This window comes from Hermetia illucens, chromosome 5, assembly GCF_905115235.1.
Source record: "Hermetia illucens chromosome 5, iHerIll2.2.curated.20191125, whole genome shotgun sequence".
Lineage (NCBI taxonomy): Eukaryota > Metazoa > Arthropoda > Insecta > Diptera > Stratiomyidae > Hermetia > Hermetia illucens.
The window spans coordinates 48943580-48968368 of record NC_051853.1 but is presented as its reverse complement, the minus strand read 5'-3'; positions in this window follow the sequence as shown (position 1 = coordinate 48968368).

Here is a 24789-nt window from a genome sequence, read left to right as displayed (position 1 = left end):
GACGCTTGATTGCCCCAGTGATCGATCATCCACCCCGATCGTGAGGAGCCTACCCTTGAGCCCCACTCATTCTGAGCAATTAGGAGCCCCACAGAATCTTCCGTCTCTAGTGCTGTCGTTTTAGGAAGAAAAACTGCCACAAGAACTCAACTGGTATGTTTTACGACAACACTTAGTGCCAGAAGAACTTGTGCGCTGGGTACAATTGCTCTACCACGATCCGAAAAGTAAAATTCGAAGTATGGCGGGTGTATCAAAACCGTTTTGCGTCTCTGTTGGTGTTCATCAAGGAAGCGCCCTCTCACCACTCCTCTTTGTTCTTTTTATGGACACCGCAACACGGGATATCCAACGTCCTGCGCCCTACACACTGCTTTATGCAGATGATGTTTTCCTAGCATCTGATAGCAAACATGATCTTTTAGCAAATTGGTTTTAAAGGAATGCGTTAGCTTCGAATGCATATGCTTGCCGCACAAGGCTACTGTGTGATATGTGTTGATTCGCGCGGATGTATATTGAGAAGTTTCATCGCAACTAATTAACTCGTTAGTTAAAGCGAACAAACCGTATCAACTTCAAATCTATCCCAACGAACGTCACTCATTAAGAAATTTGGATGCTAGCCGACATTATGAAACGAAACTACTTTCATTTTTACAAAATAATTTATGAGTTTAATATATTTATTTTAGACCAGAATAGTAACGAACAAGTTAAATTCAAATAATATCAAAATCAATAACTCAATATTCGGAAGAAAACATAATAAAGCTAATTTTTATTATAAATTTAAGAGGAAACGCTAAAACTTTATTTAGTCACGAGCGATGTGTACGTGTGTCTCGCGCCGCGGTTGGATACAGAAGAGACCGACTTATTTCCATGCGGTCCTTACTGTCCCAACCAACGGCATTTTTTTACCGCTGGTTCTCCACTCCCCTGGTGCGTTCAGAAAACGAGTGAGTGGAGAGTTTCTGAGTTCAGCGCCATCTACCCGTCCGCATCCGCAACATCCGAAATAAATTTCGAATGCTGCAGATCCTGCCGCGCCACAATCTCAAGCAACTTGTCCAAAAATGGAATGATCCACTCATGCAACACGGTCTCAGATTGAATCTAAACAAAACTGAATTTTTGACGACCCATGCCCATGAAACAGGCACAATCACTGTCAGCGCCAGTGATCTGGTCAATAGTATCAGTCAATGGAGAACTGCGTTATGAAATTGCTTCACGCAATAACGTAACCTGGATGAAGTGGCGTTCCACAACTGGTGTTCTTTGTGATCAACGTATCAATGAACGTCTTAAATCTAAAATTTACGGCAATGTCGTCCGTCCTGTCGCTCTCTATGGCTCTGAGTGTTGGCCAACTATAAAAGATAATGAGGGACGTCTTGCGGTAATGGAGACGAAGATGTTACTTTGGACTAGTGGCGTCAAATGTTTTGATCATATCCGAAATAAGGATATCCACGATCGTTATGGGGTTGCACCGATCGTGGAGAAGTTGCGAGAGAGGCGTCTTCGATGGTATGGCCACGCAATTCGTGCTAACGAGAATTCACTTGCCAAGATTGATCTGAACATCAAAGTCGATGATAAATGGCCAAAAGGCAGTCCTAAACAACGGTGGCTTGATACGCTGAATGGGGATTTAAAAGCCTCAAAATTGCACCCAGATAAGGCATTCGATAGAGCCAAATGGCGAAACCGATCACTACGAACCGACCCCGCTTGTGAACGGGACAAAGGCTGAACAAAACGAAGATGTGTCTTCCTGGTATACCATCCCGAGCTTATGTTGAAAGTTCTGCACATTGCTAGCCTGGAAATTCAGGGACTATAGTCCTAAGCCACTCTCCTTCGTCGCGCAGTCCATTAGTATGTTCTTCTTCAATAGTTTCCTGCTCCTCACAAGTGAGTGCATCGGAAAAGTTTGCCAGTATGGCCAGTCGAATGCCTTCGATCATATTAACTTAGCTAATGGTGGACTTCCTGACTCCAGCCTTCACCAATGACCCAACCGGGATTTCCGGAATTTGTTTATTGTTATTTGTCTTGTTTGTATTCTTGATTTGTATACTCATTTGATTTCCAAGAGGATGCGGGTTAGGAGGTCCGTCATGCCATAGCCCCCGTAACAGGGTAATGTCAAATTTACTCACTGAGCTATTAGTGAGACTTCATTCGAACACTGTCAGCTTCCCCCGACTGCAACTATCCAATGGTCACGATTCGCATGAAGGTTTCGACCCCTCGGTCTAAATACTTAGCATTTTTTGATAGCAGAGTCACCTCGTACAGGATGTGGCTATCACCATTCACTAACGGCTTTCGTAGAAGAGAGGTTTGGCTCCTGGAGAGCCACATCTTACCTTCAAAGGGAGACATATCACTCTCAGAGAGATACAGGTTGGCCACAGGGAGCTATATTCCCCGTCAAACTTGTCAAATTTCAGAAATTGAATGCGAGTTTCAAGAAAATAACATTTCTCCTTATTGTGTGGAAACTCTAAGTATGATATGACCTTTCCTCCGAATTTTCAAACCCACATTTAGAAAGGAATAAAGAAAACACCGCGTACAATGCAAATACTGCAGTAAACTACAATCATTATTACCATTGTGTTTAGAATTGGAAGGATCATATTCAGCTGTAAACTAAATATCCTTTTCCAGGATTCGATAATCCTCGCATTCATTAGAACAATAACACTATCTGCTAGAGGTAGCTCAGCGCAGCTCATTAGAGTGCTGGAAGAAAACGTCCGTAAGGTAGTCAAAATTATTTCATTTCTACGCCCTGTATTTGTGCGTTACCCAAACAGATAACTCTTCGCCACGAAGGATGTACCTTCCGTGGGCTATTGACTTAGTGTCGCTGCGTTGAAAGACCAAACAACGACGGAAACACCAAGTCGCAAAAAAGGACAATTCCGTACCTCGCCGAGGTATAAATCTTTCTAATCGCTAAGGATTAAGGTGACCTCATGTTAGTTGCTGGATATTTTCATAAAATAATGACAACAACACGGACTAGAAGTCCACAAAGAAGGAATTAACAACTTTTTGATTACCCATTGTCCATAAGGCAAGGCCGTGGGCAAAGCAATTACTCTTGTAGATATGCACATGCATATACATTGGTGTACGTTCATAGGACTACCTACTAGGGGTAGTTCCGATATTTTGTAGAAGTACCGATGTTGAATCAGTGGATGTGCATTGTATATGAGGATAGAGCTAGAAAAATTGGAGACACTAGCAAGGGAGTCAATACAACTTAATAACTTGTATTATTGATTGAATTACATGGAAGCTTCTAAACAGACCTTTATCGGGCTCATTGATGATCTTTTAGGAATCTTTTCATAAATCAGATAAGTGTGAAACGAAAACGGTTTACATACGTATCAATATCCAGGTATAGCCTAGAGAAAGACAATTTACTGAGCTTCTACTAAACTTCAATGCATCTTCCTTCTCGAAATCATCCCAGGGTTGCTTCGAGCTTCCACAATATCCTTTAGTTCCATATTTTTGTAATATAGAACATCGGTCGAATTCGATCCTCCTTCCACTATCAAATTATCCCCACAAGCACATACACTCACCAAATGTGGGAGTATTAAGGGGCCAAGAACGCAGTATTGGACCTCGTAAAAAAATCTGAGGCAGGACGTTTTATGAAAATTTACCGTACGCGTGGTGAAGAACACTTTGCGAAAAGGATTATTTCTTTGGTGGCTTGGTCACTAGTGGAGTTTTTCACGATTTTTTTGTTCCTTCATTCTTAATTCGGGTCGTTGTTGCCTGTTGTTAGACGTTATTACCGCACAATGCCAATTTATTACTCAAGTGTATGGGATTAAGTTCTTTTCTTTTCACGATCCTTGTTGGATTTTTCGAATTAATTTAGGGGAATGAAGAAGCGACATTTAGAGACATTGGACTGCGTTTATATTTCATTTTTCTGCTTCGTGCACTCATACAAGTATACTTTTTTGTCTGTCCCGCTGGACAAAATGAAAGGCTAAATATATTCATTTTACCGCACCTTGGGAATTAATCTGCATGAATCTCCGGTCGCGTAAGGCTTATAGATGGCTATCATCTAAAATAATAATTGGAGATATGCGGCAAATGAAATGAAATTATTTTGAAATTTTCGGGCAGATTTGTTAAAGAGGGTTTCTTTGCGTGGTTTTGTATCTGAACTGAATATCTGGTCATTTCTAGGTAAACTGCAGACGTTTCAACCGACTTTCAAATTTTTCATGAATTTCCAATTCCTTTGATTCTAATTAAAATTCAGTTGTGCCTGTTATTTAATTATACACAGTGTATATAAAAGCTTCTCTCATTATAATTAAATTCGCCACGTAATCCACGAACAAGATTTAATCTTGAATAAATTGTAGGGAAGGGATAAAAATTAAAATTTTAGGTATTCTTTTAAACCAAAGCCTATTGCTTGCTAACTACATCTAAACTCCATAGCCTCCGAATCTTGGCTAAGGGTATCCTCACTAGGATTTCCAACAAAGTACAGAGTTCCGTCAAAGAAAGTCGCATGGCCGCTTTAAAGGAGATTATCAACAGTAAAGCTAGCTAGAGTACTACAGTTAGACATTAGTGCTAATAATAAAATAGCGCATTTTTAATTTACGAAATTCCAAATAATTTAGATAATACAAAAAAACTGAAATATTATTATTATTATTCTGTTAAGGGAAAGTCGCACCGCATCCTTGAAGAACTATTGTGCCCCTTTTGCTGGTTATAGTGTACCTATTCATCATAGTATCTCAAGCAGGCCTATAACCGTTAGGAACTTTAGTATGTTCCCTACTTCCAGATCTTTCAGCCTTGCATTTGGTATTAAGTGTTCTCCCAGATGTCTCGACCTACTTTGCACAAGTGCCAGACACTGTCCCAGGACGTGTATAGAGGTTTCGTCCTACTCCTCACAAAATCTGCAGGCAGTATCCGTAGATATCCCTAGCTTCCCTAGGTGATAGTTCAGCCGACAATGACCAGTGAGAATTCCCACTATGATTCAGAGGTTCTTTTTGGTGAGGTTTAAGCAATTCTTTATGCGTATGGGTTCGTATCCCCCAATAAGCACCCTGGACTACTCCATCCCTAGTAGGCCCGCCCAGTATAGTTCCCTCAACCGTTCCTCTTCATTTCTTAGATTCATAGCCATGAAACCGTTTCCGATTCCACAGAAGGGTTCTGGCCAGTGTAAAGGCGTCCCTGCTCCCTTCTTGGCTAGTTCATCCGCTGCCTCGTTGCCTTCAAACCCAGCGTGGCCTGGAACCCAAAGTATACAGACCTTGTTGGACGAGCCGAGTGTATTCAGTCTCTCAAGGCATTCCCATACCAGTTTAGAGTTCACCTGGTTGGACCTAAGTGCCTTGATCGCTGTTTGGCTGTTGGTGAGAATAGCTATGTTCTGCCCCCTCTAGTTGCTTTGCAGATTAAAGGAGGGACATTTGTCTATGGCGTATATTTCCGCCTGGAATATGCTAGTGTATTTGCCCATTGGCTCAAAGTACACAACTGAAACTGAAATATAATCCGTAATATAATTTTGTTGGTGTTGACGTTTCGGGCGGACCGGTTACCAAATTGGATCACTTTTTCCTGCTCAAAAGCAATGGATGATATGCGCCTAAAAACGGGACGAATTGTACCAACTTGTCCTCCAGGTTGTCGGTTGGGCAGGCCTGACAACCCTACACGGAAAACAACTTGTTACGAATCCACAGTAGGAGCCTCGGACTGGACGGATAATACAACGACGAAGGATGACAAAGGAATAACGATTTCCGCATTGTCTCATGGAAAATGCGCTCCCTGTGCAGAGGTGAAGCTCGGAGTAGGTTTCCTAGTCAGCCAAAAAATAAAACCTCCTGTAATCGGCTTTGAAAACATAAGCGAACGGCTATGCACTCTGCCTCATTAAAATTCACGCCCCTACAGAGGAGACTGCAGAGTCGGAGAAGGATACCTTCTACGAAGCAGTAGAACGAACCCTCGAAGCCTGTCCCACATATAATATCAAAATCATACTTGGGGATTTTAACAGCCAAATATTGCGGGAGCCCGTATTCAGGCGATACGTTTCCTCCCATAGCTTACATCAAAATACAAATGATAAGGAACTGCGGATTATTCAATTAGCATTGTCATACCAAGTGGTTGCTGCAAGTTGCTGGTTTGCGCGGAAAGCGGTCCACAAACTTATGTGGGCCTCTCCAGATCGGACGACTTTCAACCAAATTGAGCACTTGTTGATCGAACACCACCACCTCTCAGCCTTGATGAATGTCAGAATATATAGGGGGCCAATATAGACTCGGATCACTGTCTCGTTGGCTTGGTGCTCCGAACTCGAATAACAACATCATCCAGAATCCCTTCTGACAATCAGGTGAGAGTTAACACTGAAGCCATCCACAACACAGCCCTCCGCGACACCTAAAAGAGGGAAATGGATGCCGCAATAACCGCAGTCAACAGAGATCCTGGGGATGAAACATCAACAAATGATTTTCACAATCACCTGAAGAACGTTATCATAAATACGGCCACAAACATACTTGGCCCCAGTCGCAAAAAGAGTCGGAGCGGCTGGTTTGACGATGAATGTAAACTAGCAACGGAACGGAAGAATGCTGCATACCGAATAAGGCTGCCTTTTCAAAGAACGCGGGTACACGCGAAGACTTATCACGAACTCCGTCGAGCAGAGAAGCGACTTTACAGACGGAAAAATGAACCAACAAGTCTGTGAACTCGAAAAGTACAGGGAGCAACCGCACCAGGCGCGGAAGTTTCACCAACAAGTCAGCAGGATGAAGCCTTATACACCTCGATGTTCATCCTGCCGAGACAAAGAGGGAAATCTGATTTCCAACAGAATGGGCATATTGGAGCGATGGGTTGAGTGCTTTGATAAGGACAAATACTGCCACCACCATGTATAGAAGAAACTGTGCAATTCATTGGCTTAAAAATCATAAGCCGCTAGAAGCCATAAAAAGGGAGATATCACACAGTGCAGCAATTATAGAGGTATCACCTTGCTGATTACCATCTATAAGATATTCTCCACTATCTAGCTAGTCCCAGAGCATCATTGACCCATACCAAAGAGGCTTCACTCCAGGCAAATCAGCAACAGATCAGATTTTCCCTCTGCGCCAAGGAATGGAAAAAAACTGTTGGAATATGGACATCAGTTCCACCATCTTTTCAACGACTTTAAAGCCACCTATGATAGCATAGCCAGGGTAAAAATATACACGGCCATGGGAGAATTCGGTATCCCGACGAAATTCATAAGACTCACTAGGCTGACCCTGACCAACGTGCGAGGCCAGATAAAAGCAGCAGGATCACTCTCAAGACCATTCGACACCAACAACGGTCTACGACTGGGGGATGCCCAATGATGCGTCTTCTTTAACCTGGACCTCGAAAAAGTGATCCGTGATGCTGAGGTAAATGCAAGAGGTTCAATCCTCTTTCCACCCAACTACTGGCCTATGCTGACAATATCGACATCATGGGAAGAACGACCCGAGACGTACAAACTGCCTTCATCCAGATCGAGCAGGCGGCGATTAGCGCGAGATCTTGGGCTGCACATCAATGAAGGCAAGACAAAGTACATGCTGGCAACGTCAGCAGCAACAACCAACCAACCAACAACATCAAACCGCACTGGTCATTGTTTGGCAGCCAACAGAACCTATTTCATCTTACAAAAACTGTTCCGCTCGAAACGTCTCACCAGAGGGTCAAAGCTCTTGGTGTACAAGACAATGATCTTGCTAGTCTTCATGTATTCCTCGGAAACTTGTGTTCTTAGCAAGAAAAATTGCGAACTCTTGGCCGCGTTCGAGAGAAGAATCCTCCGAAGAATTTGGGCATCCTACATGAGGATGAACGATTCCGTAGTCTACATAACGACGAAATCTATGAGCGATACCATGACCGTCCGGTTGTGGATAAAATCCGGCTCAATTAGTTGCGGTGGACAGGTTACTTAATCCGTGTGAATGAGTATGATCCAACCCGGAAAATCTATAAGGGCAATATCTATGGTAGAGAAAGAAAAAGAAGACCTGACAGACCCTGCCTGAGATGGAGCGATGGCGTAGGTCAGAACGCCAGACAGCTTTTAGTGATATCGAATTGGTGGACCTCGGCGCAAAACCGGGATGTCTGGAATTCCGTATTAATGGAGGTCTAGACCGAATACTGGTTGTTGCGCCGTTGATGATGGTGATGATGATAGGCGAAACTGCACACAAGGTATCCGGATAGTTTAGTGGTTAGAGCACTAAATTGTCGATTCGTAGATTCAAATATCACCGGTGGGGAAGAAATTTGTCTAGTGGCTGATAGTCTGATACTATGAATTGAATGAGTATCTGAACGATATTAGGGTAACAATCTCATGCGAGAGCAATGCTGACCATATTGCCTTTTACTTAGTCTGTACTGTAGCGCACTCCAGGGCCTGGATTGTTGCACCATCTATTGTTAATTGGGAATAGCTATCTAGACTCCATATACCAACATAAGGCCGCAACTCTAGCTAAGGACATGATCTTCACTAGTGAATAAACTACTGAATAAAGTTTCCATGATGATATTTTAGGCCGACTGTGGCCGCGGGTTTCGGGAAGAAAAGCTGCTGATAAATAGTATGCGCTTTTTGTGATCGAAGAGTCGGAAGAAACAGGGTATGCCAGGTTTGCTTCTGCCCTGGACTAAACTGTTAGTCATCTTTTTTTCTACTTTTTGAATACTTGGTTGCTATACCCAAAACGAAGGGTCCGTAGACCAGAAAAGGGACAATATGCTGCCCTCCGTCTGGTCCGGTCCAACATCAAGTAGATGTGGACTTAGGATACCTCATATCCCAAATAAAAAACAAGGCAAAGTTTGTACATCGTTTCATACAACTTAAACGCCAACGTCTTCGTAAAAGTCTGGTTGATAGGGGGAGTTGGGAACGACATTTACATTGCATTCAGGAGGAAGACAATTGAAAATGTTTGTCTCGCTAAAAAGGACAGAAATTATCAGGAAAAAATAATAAAAAAAAAATTTAAAGCAGACTTTTCTCCATTAACAAACGAAATTTAGGACAAGGTGGGCAAGGTCGGAAGAATGGAAAAAAACTTTAAATTATTCGAAAGGCTCCAAATATCAATTATCTTCGAAAATAAGAGACATTCAGTTGAATTCATGATCCCTAAATTCCGAAAGAGACATCTGAAAAATGTATATGCATGAAGAGATCGTGAAACGAAGAGCAAAAACCCCGAAAATCGAGTGAAGAAATTTGAAGGACAATATATTTATATTATTAATAGGCCGAATTCAGGAAAACGAAGGGAAAGAGGTAATCACTACTTCCGAGAGAGAAAGAAGCTGAAAAATTCTATACCACCTCTGAAGTTCTCCACAACAAAGCTTCGATTGCCGATACTTTCCTTAAAAAATGTAAATGTTATCGGGAGTGGATGAGCGTGTTAGGTCACATGATTTGACACTATCTAAAAGGAGGAGTTAACGCTCTCTTACAGTATATAACTTTGGAGACGGTATCGGTATAAATGGAACACCATTTTTGAAAGAAGAAGTATATTCATGATTGGCTTAAGTAAAGGGGAGAGACTATTATTAGATTAATAAAAGTTCAAGCAATTTATATAATTGTTACGGGCAGAAAGATTCAGGCGTGGGAAATCACACATTCGCCCTTTGCACTTTGGCTACATTATCCCACTATATTACTATGACTAATATCACGTATCATGTAGTCCAACGAAAATCTTCACAGAAAATTTTAAGAGCTTCAAAATTAGCTATACATGCGTTCGTAAGGTCAACTAACGTATTCTCATAATGATCTTGAAAGTCTATCTTCTCCTTTGACTTTAGCATTTATTAGCATTGATTCTTTAATGCGTATTATGTTAATACAAGTATCAGAGGATCCTTACTTTATATATTACAGGTAATTACAGTTGAATTGGCATCCTCTATGAGAAATTCACGTTTAAGCATCATTTTGCAACCGCTCATTATTTTGATGGGAAGAAGGAAACCCCTAATGTAGAGATATATCGAAGTTTAACAAATGATTAAGGCTTACAGTCACACAGTAGCAAACTCAAATATTCTAATAACGTAATATGTTATCATTAAACCTTTTTGTCGATTCAAATATAAATAATTAATGTTACTCTTTCTCTTAAATCCATTTCTAGACATTCATCATACCTGCCCAGGTGACCAGTGGGGAATTTATAGATTGAATATATTTTGTAGGAGCTGTGGAAGTTTCCAACTTTAGATAGTAATAAAACAAAATCTCTGGTGAATTATTTTGCCAATAGAAAGCTTGCAGAGAATATTATAATTTAGGTTCCACTTACATGAACTTTAAGATTGACTTTGAAAATTACTAAGGAACAGTTAATTTCCGGATGGTTTTCTGTGAAAAGTCTCGCTAAATGCAGTCCTAGTGACTTACTTTTTTAATAAATATTAACACCATATTTCCAGTGGTACCTAACTCTGATAAATAATAAAACTCACAGACTGACGTCCCGGATGTTCTATTATTTCAGGCATCACGTTTTGGATTCAAAAATTGCATTTGGGAAGCCACTTGTATATGGAGACCAGCTCCAAAACGGTGTTCCATAGCAGACATTCGTCTGGAAAACATGCTGGCATAAACCTTGGAAAAGTATCTGCAACTTAATTTTAAACTGGGACCATATTCTCCCCAAACACAAATGAGCTCGATGCGTACGAAATACGGTGTTGGACTACCAACCTTGATTCTCACCTAGCGCAATGCGTCTCTGTCTCAGTGCCATTCAATTTTATTTATGTTTTTGCTGGATACCTTGGTATCTTTCTCAATTTAGCCGAAGACGCTTTGACTGCGTCCATTCCCAAGAAAATCGAAAGAATGTTTGCAACGTTGGATCATAAAAACGACTTGTTCGTATGAGAATACTCTGGGCATAACTGACCCATCATACGCATATGAGCATAATAAATGATTGTATCATTCAAATTTGATGACCGCCTTGGAATACTTCTTTCAGTGGAATTTTCACTGTATTTGATTTGTATACATCATAATTTTTGAATATTAATCGAAAACCAGTGCTACTGGTTATAAATAAATTTAATTTGATTTCGCTTGAAAGGAAATAATGGTTTGAACTAACCTTCCTGCGAGTACATTGAGCAGGAAGCTGAATACATGAGGAAGACAGACTAATTCGGAATAAAATGAAAACTGACTTTAGTTGCTCATCATTGCAATTAGCCTCCCAGGAGCAAAACGGGAAATCCCGATATGTTATATACGCGGAAGACTAGTTTCGCTAGTGCAACTTTGGCAAATCCTTTCAGGAAGTACGAGCGTAGTAAAATCTGCTACGATTGAAAGTAAATTAAATTTTCAAATTGAACTTTTTTGGGGTCAACAAGCTCGATGTTAGCGTCAAACATATTTCTTATGATGAATCTGCAACTGTTCAAGTTTCCTGGCCGTTGATGAATTGAAAACTCCGTTGACTTATTTAGCGCAGAATGAAACGAGAAGAGGCACGCATACTAGCTTCACGACCTTTCAAAGCCAGAGTCGGTCTTTTGCTCCCCAACTAGGGGCTATTATTTTTTATCCACTCCATTAATTCTGTTAGGAACGATAAAGACCCTGAAACTTTTCCAAGACCATAAAAACCTCATCTAGGTATGCTGCCGATTTTGTTGGTGTCCGGTTGGTTCAGTGGTTGGAGTGCAGGACTGTCATAACGCAAAGCCTTGGGTCAAATCCCACTGGTGGCAGAGAAATTTGTATGGCGACTGAATCTCAGATGCCAGTCGGTTCAACTGTGAATGATTACATGAGTGAAATTAATGGAATAATCATGGGCATTGCTTCATACAGTGCACCTTAAACCTGTGTTGTACAGTTACGGTCCTGAATGAACTACTTTACCACACTTCAAGGCTCTAATTCGATGAGATTATCGTGCCAAAGACTGTCATTATTAAAGTTGCTGGTTCATCATATAATTCCCCCAAAATTCAAGGTTCAAAATTCAAAGAAATACCAACCTTCCGTGCTTTTGTTTGTTTGTTAGACTCCTCGTTTTGCATCCATATATATAATACATGGTCCAAGCTAACGATTTGAAGCAATCTATTTGGTACTATTCTCTGAAAAATCAAATAAAAAGCTGAGATCAGGGAAACAAATAAATAAAGTGTAAGTGAAGTTACTTCATTATGCTAAATCCTACCTGATCTCTTTTAGTCCAAAAAAATTCTCATCCATTTAACAAATCTCGGATAAATACTAGAACGCTCACCTCAGCAGGGTGGACCTAAAACCTCTCGAGAAATGAGCCATGATTTATCACACATTGACAGCGTCATGACACTAAATTCACTGTCTAAATCAGATTCGGAAAGTACTAACTGAGTCCCTCCATTCGATATCCCGTATGACTATATTCGATGAAAAAAATTTTTACATCCCCCCTTTACATGTATGCGGGGGCCCCTTTAAACTGCACGGAAATTTATGTTACTGTATACATGGGATTTGATAGTTCCCATATGTCCACCAAATTTCGTTCGGATCGATTTAGCCGTTTTGGAGAAAAGTGCCTGTGACAGACAGACAGACAACGAATCGATTTAATAAGGTTTTGCTTCACACCAAACCTTAAAAACCAATAGCTCTCTTACTGTAGTTAATTTTATTTTTGTGCAAATGCATGTATTTCGGGGGCGACTACCTCTTCTCTTCAATGCAATTGCTATTGCAGATTATTCAACTAGCAGCGCCACACAAAATAGTTGCCGGAAGTACTTGGTATGCGAATAAAATGCTTCTTAAACAAGCATGAGCCACTCTAGGTAGGACCACCGTCAATCAAATTGAAAAACATGTTAATTGAATGCCGCGACTTTTTAGCCTTGATGGACAGAACAGAACATGTAAGGGGCCAATATAGGCTCAGATCACTACTTCATCTGCATAGTGCTCTGTACTTGAAAAGCAATACCAACTCGAATCTCTCCTATCAATCAGATGAGAGTGAACACTAAAGTATTTCGCAGCAAAACCATATGAACCATTAAATTAAAAAACCATAGCCTCATTAACAGAAGCTAATAGAGGCCCTGGAAATGAAGCATCGCCGAATAAATCTTACAACTACCTCAAGAACGTTATCACCGGTATGACGTCAATCGCGAAAAAAGTTCGGAACGACTGGTTTCACGACGAAAAAAGGTAGCAATGGGACGGAAGAATACTACATACCGCATCGGAGACATACCACAAATTTGATCTTTCAAAAGAGCCTGGGAAAATCAACTCGAAAAGCGCACATGGCAACCGCACCAGTCGCCGAAGAATTACCAACAAATCAGCAGGATAAAGCCATGCACATCTCGGTGCCCATCCTGTCGAGACAAAAAGGGGAAATGGAAGGCCAGATAAAAGCAGCTGGATTATTCTCTAGGCAAATTGCCATCGACATTGGTTCTCAAATAGTCCGAAATTTAAAAACTGCCTTCAACCAGATCGAGTAGGCATCAATCGGCACGAGATCTTAAGCTGCTTAGAAATATACTTTTAAAAGCTTTATTTCAATAGACATGGTAACATAAGATATTTTGTGGCCTAGATACCATGTGCCTCTTTGGTTGACTAGTTTTTGAGAACGGGTCCTTGGAGTAATTGGCCTTCCTCGAACTCCGGCACTCCTCCCCTTTGAAACCAATGTCAAAACTAATTTCTGATTCGAAAGGTACTAATCAAGACCTTTCATTTAATACTCAACATAACTTCATTCGGTAAAAAAAATGTAGACCTCCCTTTTGCATGTATGGGGACCGCCAAACAACAAACGACAACCCGATTTTAATAATGTTAAATCTTAAAAATAGGAAAACACAACTTTGAAACCGTTGATAATCCTTTCGATCTAGGATCAAAAATCGCAACCAATAACCGCTATAACGACTAAATCCACGCATAGACGCTGGCACAGACTGTGGCAGCCTACGTTAGCTTGCAAGAACTTTTATGCTAGAAACGTCTCACCATAGCTTCAAAGTTCCCACTGTACAAGACAATGATCTCGGTTATCAGCCACATTCGAAAGATAAATCCTTCGAAATATTTTCTAGAGGTAAGGACGGTGGCAAAAAGCTTTTGTAAAACTGATGTCTGAAGTTCCATACTGATGCCCTGAGAGCCGCCTTATTACAACTACTCAATACAATGCATTGCAACTTGCGCCATTGCAAGTGATTTTAATGGTCATGTCAAAAGAAAAGCCATGTCACTTCCCTTAAGGGACCCCCTTTTCCTCCTCGTCATTGACAGCAAAGTCCTCAACTACCAGCCTATCGCACCTCAACATTGGTCGTTGATGCCGTCTTGCCAATCAAACCCCTGAAGAGAGCGCGGTATATTGCTTACCTACTGATGAGCCACAACAGACAAATGTCGAAAACACTTCGAGCAGATTCCAATGAAAGAATTTGCTGAACCTCCACTTCTACAAGCACTTCCGACATTTGAAGCGAATATACTTATCAGCCCAACTCAAGTCGAGGAAGCATTCAAACGAATAAAATCGAAGAGAACAATTAGATATAACGTCATTGCAACTGAGGTCTGGAAAGCAAAGAGCGGATACCCAACACTCAGCTCAGTGACTTCTTCAATCGGGTTTTTGAGGTGTGGATTTGTCAGCGTTTGTGGTAGACAACCCGACATGCTGTGCAAGAGGAGAGTTAAATTGCTCTAGCACCTTTCAAGGAGTCGGCATTCATCAAGGAGACCCTCTCATCACTCCTTTTTGTTCTTACCCTAGACGTCATCACATTGGATATCCAACGTCGAGCGACATATCAACATTTCGCAATTAAGCTGTTCTCAAGCAACTGGTCCAAAAGTGAAATAATCGCCTTATGCGGTGCAGTTTGGTACTAAATCTGTACAAAATTGAGTTTTTGACGAGAGACCTAAATGAAATAGGCTCTGTCAGTGTCAGGAACTGAACGATTTATCCTGGTCGCCGTGTTGTTGCCTATGATTCTAAATGGTGATCGACCTCCGGACACAATGAACTTGCTGCTTCCGGAATGGAGCCGAGGATGTTGCATTGAATCAGTAATGTAACACATTTTGGTCGTATCTGAAATGAGGCAACAACGACTCACTAGCTAAGATTGGCCTGAGCATTGAAGTCGATGAAAAACGACCAAAGGACAGAGCAAACCAACCCTGGTTTCGACTCCACCTGATCGGCAAAAGTGGCGAACAGAGCGAAAAAAAAGCTGAAGAGGATGCTTTTTTGTATATTCCATCTCACATATTCGTTGCATTCGCAAACTCCTATGCTACTGGACAGATGGACAAAGTTCTTAAAATGTGGGCCTTTACAAAATGTCACCTGTATTAGTCCGTCGCCTCTGAAATCCGTAACAAAATAGATCTTGGATTCCTAAACGAAACTACCGAAACCATGACTTTACTGTGGGACAGGTTCACAGAAAATATTGCGCTGTGGTAGCTGATATTAGGTCTTTTGCCTAACATCAATCCCTATTTGAGGACTTAGGACCTATTTGAGAACATTTAAACTTAACTTGGATATAATGCTTCCTTCCTGAAAATACATGACGAATTTGCTGGTTCGGGTATGACACATAATAAACAAGTCGGGAAACCGGAAGCTGGACGCTTCAGGTACGAAAGGTTTTATGTATTTCTTAGTACGTAGCACGTAATATATCCATATATTATGTGAGAGTATCCACTTTCGGGTGATATTGACATTTATAGTCTTCAATTTTCAAAGAAGCAACAAATTTGAGATATTATAACTTTGTTAGTAATAGTGCGATTTCCAGCAAACTTGGTGAGATCATGCTCTATATTATAGCCAATATCACTGCATGGTACTAGGATGAACTTAAGGGGGGTTTCCAACCAATTACAAAAAATTGTAGTAATATACTATTATTAACTTTATTTAAACAGATATCGGCATGGAAAGTGTTTCGGAACCCAGGCACCATATAGTGGCAGCCTCCTGATTTTTTTCAGATTTTTCGGTTGAGTAGTTTCTGAAAATGGCTTCCTTAAAGAAATGATCTTTTTCAACCCCCCGCGCTCCCCACCCTTCCAAAGAATATCTAAACTAAGATCGGCTTTGAAAAGTACTAATCGAGACCTTTAATTTGATACCCCACATGACTGTATTTGATGAAAAAAAATTTACACCCCCGTTTTGCATGTATGGGTACCCCCCTTAAATTCGATGTAAAAGGATGTAATTCACTGTATGCGTGAGCGTTCACAGTTCCCACCTTTCTACCAAATTTGGTGTCAACCGCTGTAACCGTCTCCGAGAAAAATGCGTGTGACGGACAGACAGACAGACGGACAGACAGACAGACAGTAAACCGATTTTAATAAGGTTTTGTGTTTACACAAAACCTTAAACATTGCCAGTACACTCCAAAATATCACTTTCTGAGCTCGAATAGGGCTAGCTTATGCTTAGGGCTTGCAAGTAACCTTTTCTTGTGCCAGACTCTGTTCATTGGAAGCTTCTAAAATCTATCAAATCCGCAAAAAATATTCAATACGGTAAGCCACAATCTACTGTTTGGCAGGTACGTTCGGTAGAAGGCTGATTTAAATCATTTTTCAATATTTAGTCCAGACACCTCTGCTTTTAATAATATTTTTTATGGCTTGACATAGATTCGGATATTTTCAATGACTTTCTAATTACCTTTTTCCGTCTCTGCTTACACCTCTATACTGGCCACTTTAACAACGTAAATGCTCACCAAAGTCTGTTTGGAATAGTCGCAGTGGTGGGATCACCGTCTCGAAGGCGCGTAATCTCTTCTTCTTCTTCCCAAAAAATGTTTCCAATCAGATAAACAACGGTTCTATCCACCGCGGACCAATTTTTTGATTTTTCCAGAATTTCAATTTTTGACAAAAAAATATGGAGCGTTCGTCTCACAGTCCATTCCCTTTCATACTTCTTTCTTAAATTGAAGAAGTTTTTGATTTGACGTCAATCGTCTTGGTCAACCGATATATTTTATTGGATGTATTGATCTCCGATAATTTACATAGTTTACCTGCTTCTGCCTGGAAATTTTTCTTACAATCGATTCCTTATTAAACAAAACTAAAGCTGTCAGTTCACCGATCTAGGAGGGCGTTAAGCTCAAAATTATCTTGGATGACGAGATTTCCAGGAAAGGGGTTGCTCGCATCTGGTTTCCGAAGTTCCAGATGGATAAATGCTCTGTGCTCACAAAACCCCACGATTTTCATGAATAATTATATGGAGGTCAACAAGGAAGAACTCAAAATAACCAGCCTTTCCTAAATCGCCGTAGACCACCCCTTAAATTGTATGCGTGGATGTTCATAGTTCTCACCTTTCCACCAAATTTGGTATTAAGAGCTATAACGCTTCTGAGAAAAAAGCGCATGACGGACAGACAGATAGTAAACTGGTTTTAATAAGATTTTGTTTTACACAAAGGCTCAAAAAATGATAATGAGAGCTTTTGAGCTGATTCAAAGAAATCTCGGTTTGATGTTCGGATCTTCGTGAACGCTACAAGTTAGCTTTGGATATCTAAGCTGACTAGATTTCCCTTCTTGTCTTTTCCATATCAATCATGGTTTTAGGAGTTTGTAGCATAAATACCAGACATCCCAGCGTCAATTACGTACTTCTATTCCGCGCCTACTTCCTTTTTATGGAAAGAGGAGCCCTACCAACCAAGAATCCATCTTAGGATTTATTTGACCCGATAAACTTGCAAATGGAAAAATAATCGCCATACAGAGCAAATTCTTGTGGTCTAATGAGCCACCTTGAGAAAGAACGACAATTGTAATTATGCCATGTAATGGAACTGACTTCACACTCAAAGACGACGAATGACTCTTCTCCGACAGTATAGAGAAGAATACTTAAAGTGGGCTGAAGGCAAGTTCGCTTAGAAGCAGATTGGCAGGCCCCGATAACGATTACCTGTAGGCGTAATTCGCGCACTTTGTTCCTTTCAAAAGTTGTCAGTAACTCTGCTAATGGAAAAGAGATACTTCAATATCTGATTATATTTCCGAGGTGAAAACCCCGGTCATATAAATAAAGTCCTTAGTCATTTTTAACGAAGACAAGTTTCGTCAGCATATTCGGGCCCACTCCCTCAAATTTGCACAGTAGCAATTTTTTAAGTAACTTTCAACCATAAATCATTTTTTAAAACAGAAATGGACTTGCATGTACTTGAAGTCTCATTATATCATACCCACAAAAGATGCTGCATCCAGCTCCAGCTATGGACTTTGTTACTAAGAAATTTCTCTTGAAATTACCATGAGCTCAGGTGTAACCATAATAATAATATCCTTGCGCATTATGTTTTTAGTGCCTCCGCGTTGCCACTAATATTTCAACATAAAATCGTTTAAGAGGATGCTGACTTTATTAACCACAAGATGAACTCGAATCTTAACAACAGTAGAAGATTTATGGTCTGCACCATAAACTTAAAAATTCCATTACAAGTAGATTGGGAAAAATATTTTGCGCCGAAAGGTTAAAGTTTAAGAGCTGAGAAAACAATGTTGTTGTACTTCAAAAGCACTTAATTTTATAAGATCCGCAACTAACGTTCATTTAGGGAAACCAATTTTTTTCATTCCTTTTCTTGATCTTGAACGGAGAGGAGAGCCAGAAGGCCCCCAAATGACCACCTCAAATTGTAAAAAAGTTATATGGCATTACAATCGAATTTTCAATTTTTTCAACTGATATCACTTATCTGTTCCTTCATTTTACAGAAAGTCACTCATGTATCCAATAGTGGATGAAATGTGTGGCCCTATTCCTTGGCTAGCATAGATCAAACCTCCCACAACCAGCAGTAAGGGATCCGACCCTTATTTTGAATTTCTGTTCCATCTATTTCATTGCTCTCGTGTTTGAATCAAAGAGTTGCACTCGACCATGCCGAGTTGCAGGAGGAACTTAGCGTAATGTTTCGTGCTCCTCTGTCTTTTTGCCAAGCCTAATAAATATCTGACCCCTCCAAGGATAAGGAACTCGAATTCTTCTGCGCATTTCTTCTTCAATGCGGCTCAGTACTCTTCAGGGTTTGCCAAGATCAGCAGGTCGTTGACATCAACTGCGATGATTCCCAGTTTACTAAATTTCCTCCTGCAATAAACACAATCATAGTTCTGAAGTTCCTTAAATCCAAACTCCGTTAAGGTGATTTGATGTTAGGCCACTTGGTTTAACAAGACTAGCAAGCCTTTTTCACATGGCATCATAATACGTCATAAAATCGTTATGCATTTTACATAACTATCTTTACCTCAATATTGCTGTCTAGCGACGCTCCTATCACGACCCTTTGATTATCTTCAGATTATCTTTTGCTGCAATGGCTCATAGTAAGCGATTTAGTGCATTACCATCCACCGGGGCCTGTACCCTCAATTTTGCGCTAATATACTTTTCCTGCTGAATTAAGCTTAGTCGTTTTATACATTGAAAAGTCCATCCTGCACTGGGGCCCATTTGTTATGGGAGAGCCATAGTTTTTTTTATGGCTGCTCACCACTTTTGGCAGTTCGTAGAATCCAGATGATCACCATTCAGAGCCAGGTATTAGTCGATGTTATCGTCTGCTTCATACCCCTCGTTTACTTTCCTTTCAATCGCCCTTCTTTGATGTCTTCATTTTCATTCTTAAATACTCTCCTCCAGGAAAAATATCCTTAACTTTTCGTAACTTTCTTCATGTCGGGGTCCACGAGACTGTACCCTTTAATATTTCCACAGTACCCGACGAAGATGAGTTTATTTTTTCCTTTGGGGTTGGATTTTTGTTTTAATTTTTTTTTTTCGTTTTATGCGTAAGCCACGGAGTCAAAAACTCCTAGGTGCTTTTTTTTTTGAGATATTGGTTTTGGTCACGCTTAGGGTTAAACTATTGGGAGTTTCATGTTGAAGATAGTTCGTACCCACATCGTATTTGTGACTAAATAATAAGGGAACGACTTCCATCCGTTGCCACTTTCGGTCACGCTGGTCTCAGGGCAGGGGTGAGGATGCGGCTGCCTTTGCTGTGGATGAAGCCATTAGTCGTCTTCGTCACTCCTAGTTGCTTTAAACTCAGAATCATGACGTACCAGAATTCTACCGCAATTTCAAAGGGGACTGACATTACGTTTTTGTGTGTAATCTCATAAGACACTCGCTTTCTAGACGGCTATCCTTCCTTCCCTCATGATCTGATTTTGTTATGGTATGTTGGTGGTCGACAGTTAGTGTAGGGTCCCGAGTGACTACTATAAGTTCCTGAGCCTTTTGCATCTTATGTTCATTGTTGGTCCTAATGCTTATAAATTTCTCGCAGATCTAATCCTCTATCCTCTGTTGTTGTCAAAATCCGCAATAGACATATGGAAATATTTGGAGCTGACTGGCATTAACCTTTTGTATGTAAAATAATAACTGTGGCAAAAATGCAACTGCATTTCGGACATCTTGAAGTTAATACTTGTTCTTATTTTCTTCAGAGATAGTCGATGATTTAATTTTACTTATTTTTTTAAAAAAAATGTCTACTAGTGCAAGCGAGAATTGCCGGGAAAAAAGTTCGTTGGTTCATCAGCTTGTGCGAAAACTTGTCCATATTACTGATTATTGAATGCAGGCCACTTGCAATGCAATTCGTTGTTGTTTCTGCTTTTGTTGCACCGACTTTGCATTATGAAGTTCAAGGTCAGGGTTAGGTGAGAATTAACGAAATCGGGACCGGCTGATGAGGTTGGCCGCTAATCAGCTGGACGCAGGCTGGGAAATCATTCTTATCTTCCCAGAAAAGAGAAGTTCTGTTATCGTGGTTGAACTAGAAGCTTACTTCCTTCATATTAAGTGTTAGTATTAAATGTTTCATTCAAAATTGTCACGATTATTAGAAAATTTTAAGTAACTTGAAGTCAAGATAACTCCAATTTTTACAATGTTTGCTCAAAAAGAAGTATTGCGCGATAACTTTTCGTTTGTCGGTTGAACCCATTCAGTAACATCTATTGTATTAGGCGTCCTCAAAAGATTTTTCAATGATAATTCGAGAGTGAGTTGAACAGAAGTGCGCATAAATAGTGAGCTAATTTGAGTTCTTTGGATCCTTTGCTTATTTTCAGCAGGGTATCCAGGGTCATGATTAATTTTCTTTCCGGAGCATAACAACGAAAACTACATACTGCCGTATCACCTCTTCTTTTCTTTAGTCGTTGCCCCGTGGGGTCGCCTCGTCCTGATCGGTGGCGCCATTTTGTCTCCTCGAATGCTTAATCTGAATGTTGTAGTGAGGCCTTCAAATCACCATCCAGCGCATAAAGCTACCGTTGTTTTGGTCGACCCTTTGGTCGCTTACCATCGACTTTCATGTTCAGACCAATGTTGGCAAATGAATTCTCATTAGTGCGAATAAGAGGACCATATCATCGAGGACGCCACTCTCGCAATTTTTCCACAATCGGTGCAACCACATATCGATATGATCAAAACGTGTCACGCCACTAGTCCAACCAAACATCTTCATCAAGCAACGACGTATACTCAATCCAAATTGAATAGAGTCGTAGTTTTTCTTGAGGAAGTAAAGTTAAAATTTTTGATCAGATTTTCCTATCATTTCTGCCTCTAAGTATCTCGTGTAAAAAAGGAGAGAGAAAAATTCCGAAGAAAAATTTATCGAAGACTCAAGCAACCAGTAAACACAACGAAGCTATCCCTGCTTCAAATATCTGCAGTAATCCTGTCTTCGTATCTTTTCACCACCCGGAAGTTCGGCAAGTTATTTTCCAAGCGAGACTTCGTCGACAGGAGGTAAAGAAGAAAGAGCGCATCAAGGGAAGGCGTCCAATGGGGCACAATAATGTATAGAGTGTGAACACTAACACACGTTTTTTTATTTTATTTAAAATTTCTAACAAAAGAAATAGGAACTTAGTGTTATTTGAAAGATGAAGAAATAAATGTGTAAAATGAACTTATCGAAAATGTGATCAAACAGAGCTCTGGGTTTTTTTTATTGATTATTGGTTGTCCTCTCTTTTATTATTTCTTATGTTTATGGTTGAATTCCAACCAATTTCTTTGATTTGAGGACTCCTTCCTCCCTGCTTCCCTTTTACCAACAAAACTTCCTTACATAAAGGGCATCCTCCAATAAAATGGCCGGAGGATGTCAAGGCATGGAGGGAAACTCAAAGCCACGCCATATCGCATTTCTGCGGCAGGAGAAACATCTATAGAGGATGTGATCCGTCGTGGCTCTTCCCTTTCGCTCCGAAGTTTTACGGCTCCAGGTGCTTCCGTAAAAGACACGTAAGGAATCGAAGTGTTGCATTCCCGAACCTGACTGGCATAGAGGCATGTAAGCACATGTCAGTGGAGCTTCAATATTTGCGGATGGATCTTTACTGTCAATGTCGCCATCTTTTTGGGTTAGCTCTCCCCTCTTAATCGCCTCTACCGACTCAAGATGATCGTTTGGCCATTGTCCCATCTCATAATGTCACTATACGGCCTCCGCGATGGATGGCAAGTGGAGGTGGAGTGCAAGCTTCTCGGGAAGTTCTGGAAGGAGATGAGACACATTTCACCAAACCTCCAATGATGACTGACAACCATATAGTAGGCCACAAAAAAGACTTCATCTCTGGTGCGGATGAAGTTGTCGACCACATTCCAAAAGGATGTCAGAATACTTGGCTGACTGAAAAAGCGTAAAGGTGAATCGATGAACATGAGGAGCTGAAAGCTCATGATTGCGAGCGAGGGTGAGTACGATGTGCTGGAGCTCCTTTTCGGCAAAAAAGTACGACCAGTGCAGCATAATGTACACCATGGCGAAATAAATTCCATCATTTATTAGTGAGGAAAGAAAAGCTGATGCAATTAAGAACAATTTCGCTACCACATTGCGCATCACGGAAGAATTTGCAGCTGATAGTCAGCTTCTCGATGTTTCTGTGAGTTACATTCAGGATGAGCTTCTGTCCATAATGCTAAGCAGGTGAAGAGGTAGAACAAGTACTTTTGAAACGATGGTATAATTTCCGAGTTCCACTTCTCACAACAAATCAGCGTGTGGCTCTTCCACACACAAGCGGAATAATCTTTCTCATAAATGCTCTTAAACGAGGGAGAGAGCTGGCGAACTTAACGAACTTCCCATGAAAAACTGTTCATCGACAAAGAGTAAACTGATTTCCACTTTGAATCCTGGTGTACTTTAACTTCCCTCGGATCAACATGAAGCACTATTCGGAGTTTGGATCACCGCTCCACATGCTCCTCATCAATTTTAAGAGAACTTTCGACAACGTCAACCGGAAGTGTATCTGAAATGTTCTACCCAGAAAGAGCTTCCGGAGAAACTAACAGCCATGATCAGAGACACATATGCTGCGGGGAGATATTTCCTTCTGTCGCGATGTAAAATCTCAGTGGAATATGGGCTTCAAACCTTCTTCCCGCTATCGGTGATGTTCTACGCGCAACCTTGGCCAAAAACGTGGAAGGATTGAATTGACAATGTCATATTTCCTCAGACACATCACTTCATTCATGACATCTATTCGCTCTTTCACGGGGTCATGACAAAATGGGTCTGCGCTTGGAGAGGAACATAAGTAAAATGGGACCGAACTGCAAATATCAATAACACCAAGGTTTTCAGTTTAACGAGCCCCTTCCCCCCTTACTTTCGTTAATAGACAGAAAGTGGAGAGAGGTTGATATAGGTTGGCGTGTTGTTGAGTAGTAAATCTGAAAGTTGAAAAGATGAGTTCTCTTCAAGGGGATTTGTTTGATGAAATACCAGCGAACGAAAGGATTGGAATTGTGGCTTACCTCCTCGCCTCGTGCACTGTATTTTGCGATTTGTGATAGCTCATGAAATTAGAGGTGGTAGGGTCTGAAAGTTTAGTGTTTTTCAATAATGTGTTCCATCGCATTGAAAATGCAAGAAGTAAAGATGCAGTCGTGGCGTTTAATTGGAGGCTTTCAGCGCAAGTCCTAGAATGTCCTAGTTCGTTTGATATGAAAAAGTAGTTCGACTCTAGTTCTCGTTGCATTCTCATTGGGGACTCTACAAATTTGAATTTATTTTGATTATCAGAAACTATCTCTGGTTTCCGTAGTAAGTGGGGATACTATTGTTGAAGGTAAAATATTCCACTGCATCTATGTCAAATTTCTCTTTACTCTCCGATACAGCTTTTCTAGCCAACTCAAAGTTTCAAACGGGTTCACCACAGAAAAAATTGAATAACTTTTTACTGGTGCCGTCAAAAGAGTCCTTTCCACGTTTACGTCGATTTTCTACTAGGAACCAGTCTTACCAGAGTTTACTAAAGATTTATTGATGTTATACAAAATATGACATAGAAATTAGTGTTTGAACCCACCATCATCAAAAAAATAAGTACTAAGAGCGAGAGGAAGGCCTGTAAGTACACCCTTCAAAGCAAAATCTTAGTTAAAGGATGCTATAATCAGCCGAGGCAATAAACCCACAAGAACCTGATAGACATACCAAAGCATACAAAAAATGTTCCGAAGATTC